The sequence below is a fragment of the Octopus bimaculoides genome, chromosome 16 (assembly GCF_001194135.2).
Source record: "Octopus bimaculoides isolate UCB-OBI-ISO-001 chromosome 16, ASM119413v2, whole genome shotgun sequence".
Classification (NCBI taxonomy): domain Eukaryota; kingdom Metazoa; phylum Mollusca; class Cephalopoda; order Octopoda; family Octopodidae; genus Octopus; species Octopus bimaculoides.
Genome location: NC_068996.1, coordinates 29460272 through 29472018, shown reverse-complemented (window position 1 = coordinate 29472018; position 11747 = coordinate 29460272).

Below are 11747 nucleotides of genomic sequence, written 5' to 3'. Positions count from 1 at the left end.
ATATATATATATATATATATATATATACATACATACATATATCTATATGCATACCACCATCATCATATCATTTAATGTCATTGTTCCATTCTGACTTGGGTTAGACATTCTGACAGGTTCCAATGTGTCCAAGGAATTTCAACCACTTTACAGCATGTTTTAAGTGCTTTGTTTTTTGAGGACACCAGTACTAGTGAGTCCAACATGCAGCTTGCAAGATTATGAACTCTGAGAGAGAGAGAGAGAGAGAGAGAGAGAGAGAGATTGCTTTATAGAAAGAGATGAGGGGATAAAATATGAGAGAGACGCCCAGAGAGAATAGGGTACTTGCAGTTGAAGGGACAAATGGCTACTTCTATTTTAGAAGAGAGGATGATGTGTGATCAGGTTGGAGATAAGTGGACCCTCAACTATAAGGTGAGCAGAAGTGAATGGAGAAAGAATGGAAGTATGGATGAATGGAAATGGCAGGAGTGTATGGGAGAGTGAAAGAACAAGTGTTGAATGGATAAGTAGGGAAGAGTAGGTGTTAGTAGTAGAAATTGAGGAGTAGATATAGTGAATGGGAGGTAAAGGGTGATGTGATGAATGATAATGGGATGGAGAGTAAAAGAATAGTAATGATAATAAAGTAAACAAGGAAAAAGTGAAAAAGAGGGAGATGACAACTGGTTTGTTAGATTGTAAAGAATGTGTATAGGGAGTGAGAGAGAGAGAAAGAGAGAGGTGCATATTGTGCTTGGGGAGAGATGTATGGTGTCAGAAAAAGGTAAGATGATTTGGTGGCTAAGGAGAAGGGAAGGGCAATGTAAAGTGTGGGTGGAGAGGACAATATTAAGGATGAGGGATGGATATCAAGTGAAATGGTTCTGGTTAATGAGAAAAATATGTGGCATCAAGGAAAAACTGCTGTTACAGAGATAAAGAATGGTGGGTGTGTTTTGGGAAGAATTTGTGCAAAGGGCCCAATTGTGCATATATATCGCTTAGGCATTGCAAGACCTGGTATAGAACCCAATATACATATGTTTCAGAACAAAGTGTTAGCTGAGTATAGAGTGGTAATGAGAAAGAGAGATGCCAAAAGAACAAACAGTTATCTTATGAATTACATTAGCTTTCAGCTGTTTCTGCTATAGTGGACTCATAGTTGAGTATCTGAATAATACCTTATAGTTTCATTGGAGCCAGTCCACTGCATCTTATAACAGAAACAGCTGTAATCTAATGAATTTCATAAGATATATATAGCTACACACACACACACACACTGCACTTCCAGAATTAAGGTTTGCTGAATTGGTGGTGGTGGTGGTGGTGGTGGTGATGGGGACTTTTCAAAAATTGCAGTCATTTCAATTGCTTGTTGTCTCCTTCATAAAGTTCAAGATCCTGTGATCAGCCTTTACCACTACATCCAATGTGTTTCTAGGTTTCCCTCTTGCATAAATTCCATCCTCATTAAGTGATCAACTCTTCTTTATACAGCTGTCCTCATCCATATGCATCACGTCCATACAAGCATAATTGTCTTTCTTGCACACATCATCTGGAAGAAGTGGACCTAGGAAGATGTGAGACAAAGTAATGAGAAAGGACTTCATGTAGAAGATGACAATCTACGTGTCTATCTAGGTCATCCCACAGAATGCCCCAAGACTGTTTCCACATGTTTTCTCCATTCACCTCGATCTTTCATAAAGGTCCTCAGCTCCTGTACCCCTTCCATACCAGTATCCTCCAGCAGGTTGTCGATATAGGTCGTCTTCCTCCTTCCTCTCTTAGTTCTTCCTTCTGTTGGTTGCCAGAGTACTAGCTTGTTAGCAATTTCAGTATCGAGCCAGCCTCATCCTTCTATGCCGTTTCTTCAATGTTACTTTTAGTATTCGGCGTTTGTTGTATGACTCTTCCAGGAGACATTGAGTGTCATTCTAAGTATCCTCATATAACAACCGTCCAACTGCTTATTCAATGCTTTAGTGAGCATCCGGGTTTCAGCCCTGTATAGAAGAACAGACTCCACTGTTGCCAGAAACAACCTCACTTTCAATTTCCTTGCTAACTTTGAAAACCATACCTTTCTCAATTTATGGTATGTGCTCCAGGCAAGAGCTTTCCTTACTATGATGTCTTTTTCAGCACCAAAGTATTTGAAATTTTCGACTACCTTGAGCGACTTGCCATCTCTCACTTTCACTGGCACAGGCATTTTGTGGTTGAATATTTGCAGCTCTGTTTTCTTTGTGTTGCAGTACAATCCTAAGATGACAAGTGTCTGAGACTTTTGACGATTTGTTGCTCCTGAGAAGAACTGTCAAGTTAAGTAAAATCTTGGCCATCCATCCATACTGGCATGTTTTTTATAGCCATTCCCCCACTCTTGCACACACACACACACATAATTCTGTCCTCTGTCAAACTCCCCCACACCCTCATCACCTACTGCAGGACCTGTCACTTTTCTTCACGTACCTATCCACACACTCACCCCTCATTTATATACCTACCATATCACTACCCCAACCAATTCCAATTCTTCTCATCATCACTTGCTATCTCTATAGACATTTCACTTTCAACATCACTTGTTCTGCTGTCTCTAAACATCTCCCCTCATACTCTTATGGAACATACCCATCTATACCTTTTGTACTACTTATACTACTACGCCTACTGTTCCCTGCAAGCATGTTCTCTCTCTCTCTCTCTCCACCTATCCCTCTATCTCTCTCTGACTCTCTCCTAACTTCATCTTCTTCCTTGTCCCACTGAGGAAGCCAAATATCCCCTCCAGTAAGAGGGCTACTTCTGTTCTTCTCTAATCTCTTGGTTCCATTCCTCTTAGCTGAGAGGTCCTTGTCTTGTAAGCTTGCAGGCGCTGGTACCATATAAAAGCATCTGTGCTTGTGTCATGTAAAAAGCATCTATATTGGTGCCACTTAAAAAGTACCCTGCTGGTACCTTATATAAAGTGCCAGTGCTAGTGTCACATAAAAAGAACCCAATATAAAGTGGTTGATGTTAGGAAGGGCATCCAGCCATAGAAACCATGCCACAAAAGACAATCAGAGCCTGCCAGCTCCTGTCAAGCCATCCAACCATCCAACCCATACCAGCAAGGAAAATGATATTAAATGATGATGATGTTGATACATTTATATTTTATTATATATATATACACATTATATATATCAGTGGCGTGTAAAAGGCACCCACTACACTCTTGGAGTGGTTGGCGTTAGGAAGGGCACCCAGCTGTAGAAACTCTGCCAAATCAGATTGGAGTCTGGTGCAGCCATCTGGTTCGCCAGTCCCTAGTCAAATCGTCCAACCCATGCTAGCATGGAAAGCGGACGTTAAATGATGATGATGATGATATATATATATATATATCATCACCATCATCATCATCATCATCGTTTAACGTCCGCTGTCTATGCTAGCATGGGTTGGACGATTTGACGGAGGACTGGTGAACTGGATGGCTACACCAGGCTCCAATCTGATTTGGCAGAGTTTCTACAGCTGGATGCCCTTCCTAACGCCAACCACTCCGAGAGTGTAGTGGGTGCTTTTACGTGCCACCGGCATGAAAGCCAGTCAGGCGGTACTGGCAACGGCCACGCTTGAAATTGTGTATTTTACGTGCCGCCTGCACAGGAGCCAGTCCAGTGGTACTGTCAACGAACTTGCTTGAATGTCTTTTCACGTGCCAGGAGGGCGATGTTGGTAATTATCACGCTCAAATGGTGCTATTTACGTACCCCCGACATGGAAGCCAGACAGCTGGTGCTCTGGCAACAATCACGCTCGGATGGTGCTCTTAGTGATCTACTGGTACAGGTGCCTTCACGATTTTGCCTTCGCTTGCCCCAACAGGTCTTCGCAAGCTGAGTTTAGTGTTGAATGAAGTGACGTTGGCATGGGTGCCAGTCTACAAATTTAGTTCAATTTAAGTTTCGATTTCATTTACCTCAACAGGTCTTCACAAGTGGAGTTTAGAGTCCAAGGAAGGAATGTTATGCGTAAGTGGGCTGGCTACATCCCAGGCAGAGGCCTTGGATTTTGGTCTCACTTGGCTTGCCCCGGCAAGCATATTTCATGCACAGCATATTTCCAAAGGTCTCAGTCAGAAGTCATTGCCTCAGTGAGGCCTAATGTTTGGAGGTCGTGCTTCACCACCATATCCCAGGTCATCCTGGGCCTGCCTCTTCCATGGGTTCCCCCAACCACTAGGGTGTGGCACTTTTTCTCACAGCTATCCTCATCCATTCTTGTCACATACCAGCGCAATCATCCCTCTTGCACACCACAACTGATGCTTTTTAGGTTCAACCTTTCTCTCAAGATACTTACACTCTGTCGGGTATGCACACTGACATTACTCATCCATTGGAGCATACTGGCTTTATTCCTTGCGAGCTTACGCATGTCCTCAGCAGTCATGGCCCATGTTTCACTGCCATGTAACATGGCTGTTAGTACACATGCGTCATACAGTCTGCCTTTTACTCTGAGTGAGAGGCCCTTTGTTGCCAGCAAAGGTAAGAGCTCTCTGAACTTTGCCCAGGCTATTCTTATTCTAGCAGATACACTTTCAGCACACCCTCCCCCACTACTAACTTGGTCACCCAGATAATGGAAGCTATCAACTACGTGACAGATGTTGTTTTCTGCACATTTTCAGTGTTTATTGCACCTGAACATCTGCCACATACAAAAACTAACTTCCTAGTTAACCTGCCTTTGATATTGCTGCACTTCTTATGTGTCCATAGCTTGCACTACGTACATCCTATAGAGTTTCTACCTACACCTTTTCTACAGATCAAGCAGGGCCATCTACCTGAAGGGGATTGTGTTTTGTCTACCTTCCTACTTATTAGGACTTTGGTTTTAGCTAGGTTGACTCTAAGGCCCTTCGATTCTAGTCCTTGCTTCCACACCTGAAACTTCTCTTCTAGTTCTGATAGTGACTCAGCAATTAGTGCAAGGTCATCAGCATAGAGGAGCTCCCAGGGTAAACCTGTCTTGAATTCCTCTGTAATCGCCTGGAGGACTATGATAAATAGGAGGGGGATGAGGACGGAACCTTGGTGGACCCCTACCTCTACCCGGAATTCTTCACTGTACTCATTGCCAACCCTCACCTTACTGACAGCATCTCTGTACATGGCTCGCACAGCTCTCACTAACCATTCTTCTATCCTTAGTTTCCTCATTGACAACCAGATAAGGGAAGTATTTGAACACCCTTTTTCAAAGGTGTGGATATCTTTGGGCCTCTTCTTGCCTACTATTTAGCAACCAGTATTTAAAAATATTATGGAATATTTCTTGGATCTTTTCCCTGCCAATTACATAAGGTTCTGTGATGCCTATTATTTCCCGTTCTATATTAATGTAAGTGTTTCTATCCTTAAGAGTTAGGGTTATGGTTAAATAAACACACTTAATCTTGTGCTATGCATTTTCTCTCTAGCTTTAAATGAAGCTAAATGATTTGCCAGTCTTGCCTTCAAATTTGTCAAGCATGTGCCACTCAGTTTGCTTCAGACTATGCCATTGGATAGACATTGAATAAAGTTGCATAGACTAATAACCGGTTGAAAGTAACTGGATGCAGATGCAGTTGTGAGATGTTGATGCAGCAGAAATGTATGTAAGATATACTGTATAATTGACTGTAGAAATAAAAGAAAAAACGTGTTTATTGTGGCTGGATTCCATGGTGTGTTTGGAGGTTACAGTGTTCTCTCTAGAAATGAGAAGGGAATAAGGGTACTGTTTTTCTGCGATGTAAATGATATGATGGTCTGCAACATTAAACTTCAGGAAACTAGCCAGCTACCTGATTAACTACAAATGCAAAGTCTTTCCGTGTTGAACGATGTACAACCAACACAAGTTAGTAGTTAGTGACTTCAGATTTAGAACTACAAGGACTCAGAGAAACTAACCAGTTTGGAAAAGATTACAGAATCTCAAACACCCAGAAAACAAGAATAGAAATATTGTAGGTGAGAAGTGTATACAGATCGATAAGGGTATGCTTACAGTTAGTGATACTGAAAAGAAAGGGCATAGAACTGCCACTATGAAAGGCTATTAAATGTGGAGAATGCTTGGGTGAAAGAAGGTCTTCCTAATGTGAACCCAACAGAGTCCCAGCCATCAAAAGCAGTATGATAGATAAAGCAATCAAGGAAAAGCCTCTGGTCCATCAGGGGTCACCACTGAGATGCTTAAAAAATTTGGTGGTGTACAATATGATCTAGTCACCTGTATAGTCAATCAGGTTATACAAGAAGGTGTCATACCCAACAACTGGTGTAGTAGCATTAAAAGCCCTAGAAAAAAATTACAAAGGTACTAAAATTGTTAGAGATCTAGTTTGGTTTTGTGCCAGGAAGGAGTACTAGGAGTACCATCTTCTTAGTAAAGCAACTGCAGGAGAAATATCTTGCTTAAAAAAATACATTATACTTGTCAACCTGGTGAAAGCCTTCAACAGTGTCCTTCACTCTGTAACAGAAAGACCATCACATTGTAACAGAAAGGCTACAATTTCCAATACTCAGAGTTGCTAGTTTCTGACCATCAGCTGGTAAACAGAGCTGAGTTTTCTTTTGAATATTCACTGTTTGGATATTTTTTGAAGTATTAAATGAAAGTTTGACAAAAATTCCTATCCTTATTTTCTTCCATTTAAAAGCCTTTGTGATGACATGTGCAAAAACAGCTGCTTCAAGCTCACACTTTTGATTTCATTTCTGATTCTCATGGTAATATTATTATAAATGTCTTAAACTCCATAAAAAAGAAATCATGAAATTGTGTTTACTGTTAAATAATGTTCCTAAGTAAAACTTTTAGTTAATGTTTGTAATTAATGTTTTATAAAACAATGAGTGTGTATGTGGATGTTCATTTTGCATGCACCTGTGCAGATGCATACATACACACATATGTATACTCAAAAGACCCAGTAATTTTGAATTTATGAAAACTTATCTCATGCAAGAACCATATAAACTTCAACAAAGCTGTAGCACATTTTCTGTCAGGATTAACAAATGAATACTTATGCTTGTAATAATGGTCTTTTGCATGTGAGTTCTGTCACTCCAATATATGTTGTAAGTTCATCACTGTAGTTTGTTTCAACCTTTGCACTATATACCATGAACTTTGCCAGACAGTTACTGTCTAGTGGATAGTTCTCACGAATTCTACAGTTGCATGATCTTTGTTGGCTAGCTGATTGCATTTCTCTTCTATTCAGCTTTGCAGCATTATATCCTCTAATATAACACCTAAAATTCTTTCAAACTGAATAACTAACCTTAAAACAGTTCCTATTTTTCTATACTTATGCCCTAGTGGAAAACGGTGATCTAGCTATAGTTACTTTTTAATACCTTATTAAATATTAGGTTGTACTATAAAATGTACCTTTACTTACATTGTGTATTTCCAGTGTTTTTTTTACATATGTAATCTTATCAAAAAACCAATTATTTCTAAATGCCTCATTATAATACACAGTTGCACCCATAAAAGTATCTTCATTCAAGGATAACAAGGGTACCTGTTTACTAATATTAATCAAGTTCCTCAATATACAATGTGGGGGATTCAATTGTCACTGTATCTACTAACTTCTCATTTGGTTTGTGTATGGTCTGAAACTATCATTATCCAAATCTTAACATTGCATCAAGAAAATTAACAACAATAAGGTTTGTGTCAATGGTAATATTAAGTCTTATTTCCTGAAATACTTTAATCAAATTTTTCCTAAATCTATATAATTTATCACCATTGCAATTTCTCAATAAGATCAGGTCACCATCATGATATAAACCACATTCCATTTCAGAAAAATTTAATCTCAGTAAATTTAAAATATATATATTTTTAATTTCACTCACTTGGGATCCATCAAATGCTCCCACGGGCACATTGAATAATTTGTCTCTGCTTTTCTTAACCTATATGTCATTATTGAAAAACAGGAGTGATTTTCTTGAGTGCATAACCATGTTAATGTCATCAGTGATTGTTTTTGCAAAATTTAGGGCCTTCATTAATGGAGTTTTGGTTATAGAGGGATAAAAGTCTCTGTTATTTGTCATTGAAGTAGTCTGAAAAAGGATCTCATAAAATTAGTCCTTCTGTTCATCTGCTTGTCTAGATTGTAGAGGAAAGGCAGAAGTAAATTTAGCTGTTGATTTATCTAAGATTAGTCTTTGCTTAACTATCCTATTATGCACTCTGACTACCTTGATTACCTTATCTTTCCATTTTCTGCCAAAAGTATGCCTACACTACCTACCCCAACACTGCTGTCTTCCCAAAAGAATTTGAATCTCTATTTCTTACCCATGAGGAATCTATTTGAGGCTTTTCTCCATCTTATCTCTTGCATACAACACACATTTACATGCCACTACTCCAATATGGCAATAATATTACTGACTGTTATGCCAGCATTGATTGTGGTGGCTTTGAAATTGAGGACTTGGAAGAAAGAATAGGAAAACAGTTGGGAAACTGTTGTTGTGTCTGAAAAGAAGATTTGTACAAACACTTGCCAACTGGCAGAGAGCTCAGGTACATAGTTAATTTTGTCAGTCAATTACAATTTCTTCAGTTCTATATGTCTTTGAGGTTGAGTGCTAACAAGGAAAGGAAGAAAGGGGCTAGTGTTGCTGATTAACCAAAAGAGAGGAGAGGGTGGGTACATAGCAAGGCTTAATATCTATATCTGTACCCACATGCATGCATCAACATGTATATAAATCACATACTCATGTATGCCTAATGCAAGTATGTGGTGGTAAGAGGGAATACACAAAAGACAAGTGAGGGTGCATAATGAGTTGCCAGAGTAGAAAAATTGATGTATGTGTCAATCAAAAATGGTGGTGGAAGGGGGTTAGAAAGATGGGAATTTATTGCTATACACTCATAAATAAAATATTTTTGTAATATTTTAGTTAAATTTTTTATTTTTGTAATATTTTATTTTGTAATATTTTATTTTGTAATATTTTATTTTGTAATATTTTATTAGAAGTATATACTAAAAATTTTAATGATTTTAATATATATACAAAACATCAATGCATACTTTATTATTTTATTGTATGAATATTTAATGCCAGAGAAAATGCTGACTGCTAGTTAGAGATGGGAGAGAATCTATAACTATAGTATAGCTGAGTTTGTGAGTGTGTGTGTGTTGCATCTATAGAAATCCACATTTTCCACTTTTTCGTAAAAATGTTTACATCAATGGAATTTTCTCGATGTGAACTTTCCAGTGCAGTAATTAGATATTTTAAATTCTGTTTACTTTGTGTGATTTAAGGGAGATTTGGCTGTTGTTTCTAGCAACTTTTATATTTCTTCCCTTCTACCTGGAACGCCGTTCTTACACACACGCTCAACATAAAAATATAGAGAGTAAGAGTAAAAGAGGGAGAGAGAGAGAGAGAGAGAGAGAGAGAGAGAGAGAGAGAGAGAGAGAGAGAGAGAGAGAGATAAAGTGATACATACAAAGTCATAGATTAAACTTTCCTCTCAGTATTCTTTACTTATTTTTCATAACATTGATACGTAAAAACACACACAACTACACATACGTGATCTGTGACAACAACATACACATTGCTCCCGTTTTCTATTCCTTTCTCCCCCTCTTCCTCTCTCAAACGCATACACGTGCAAGTAAACAATCATTCACAAAAATATAACTCATGTTCGTCAATGTGGCATAACTACAGAGTTGTACCTCCCAACTTTGGAAGGTCGTAACTTTCAGAAAAATGAATATTTTTTTAATGAAATTTTCTATGCATTTATTATTTATTATGTAGATTCCGAATATACAAAAATTTTCGAAAATTCCACTTAAAGTCCAGGAAAATGAATATTTTTTCGTGAAATTTTCTACAAATATACCTTGATGTATGTACATTTCGAGCATATAGAAAATTTGAAGGAAACAACTACAGATTATTTTTGAGAAGTGTTCCCCACTCGGTAGTGTTTCGGAGCAAGTCATCCATATTTGTTTCATTTTTCTCTATTATGTGCGTATGTGCATCTGTAGATTTCTAATGAAGTAATAGGCAGTGAAGAGAAACTGTCATAAGAAAGCTTTTAACTACCTCTATTCCTTTCTCCCTCTCTCTCTACTTCTTCCTCTTTCGCTCTCTCAAACGCATACATGTGCAATTACACAATCATTCAGTAAAATATAACACATGTTCGTCAATGTTTTGTAAATATACCACGATTTTCACTAGGGTGTTAGGGTTAGGGTTTTAGGGTCAGGGTTAGGGTTTAGGATTAGGGTTACGGTTAGGATTAGTGTTACGGTTACAGTTTTAGGGTCAGGGTTAGGGTTTTAGTGTTAGGGTTAGTGTTAAGGTTAGTGTTAGGTTTAGGATTAGGGTTGGGTAATTGTGCGAGTGTTAATCTGAAAAATTACAGATATGTGAAAAGTACCGACCCTGCCATCTATTATAACTTTTGTTGTTCTGTTTAATATATACATAGATTATGCCTCCAAAGAAGAGAGTTTGCTGGGGAAAGAAAGCAATCGGTTTAAAATGATAGCAACAGACTGCAGCAATTCACCACATTCCAGAAGCTACTTTGAACATAATGCAAAATGATGCATCAACACCTTCTGCCCAATCTGATAAAATTCTGGCAAAACTGTGTAGCAACAGATCGCCAGCAATTGCTTCATCACAAATTGCCGTCCTAGCTCCTGCGAAAATGGATTACCCTGCTATGTATAATCAGTGCAGCGCAAAAGGATGTTTTGCACAAGCATTTCTATAGCCAATTAGACGGATGAAATTTACGTACGCTTAATAATGTTACGCAAAACAGCCTTCAGACTTTCCCTATTAATTTCATCGTCTTTTGAATTATGAACACATTTACATCATAAGGGTTTTTTCGTTATAAGGCTTTCTTTTTTAGTTGATTTTCACCTAGCAAGACTTATCGTAGATGGCGTAATAAGGCACACCCGGACAAGGTCGGGTTATACTGCTAGTACAATATAAAGCAATTGACAAAGTAGTTGCACATTTTACAATAAAACATATACTTAGCTAATCTGTGACCTCAATAAGCTTGCTTGTGGCCAAAGTACCCTTGGTGTAGCTGACCAATGTGATTTAGTAGAGTCAATAGTGGCAGCAGGGAATAAAATTCTTGCTGCCTGTATAGCCAACAACCCACTTGCATTTGTCACTATGATCTTTTAGGAGAGTGGGTTATATATCTTTAGATATACACATAACTCTCCTACATTAAATTGGAAGAGAACTGAACGCAGAAACTCCAAACTGATCAACAACAACAAATATTTATTGTTCGGTGGAAAATAAAACAGCTTCTAATTGTCCGGTTTTAGAGTAGCCTGAAATGTAGATGTACGGTTCTTCGAGCTGGTGTCGTTATAGAGACAACTTGGTTCAACCACACTCAAATGGGAGAGCTTGCTTAGACGTCTTGCTTGGTCGCTGTCTGGCTTGGTAAAGAGACAGTCTAATAGCGGGAACGCTTCGATGTTGAAACCCACGCATGCGTGGTTAAGGATTCAGCAATGGCGTTGGCCTTTTGGCGCCAATGTGACGTCACTACAATGGCTCCCCCTTGAGTGTGAAACACGAAATTAAAAAAATTTGGAGGGACGTCTGAGGCGAGAAAATGTGGCA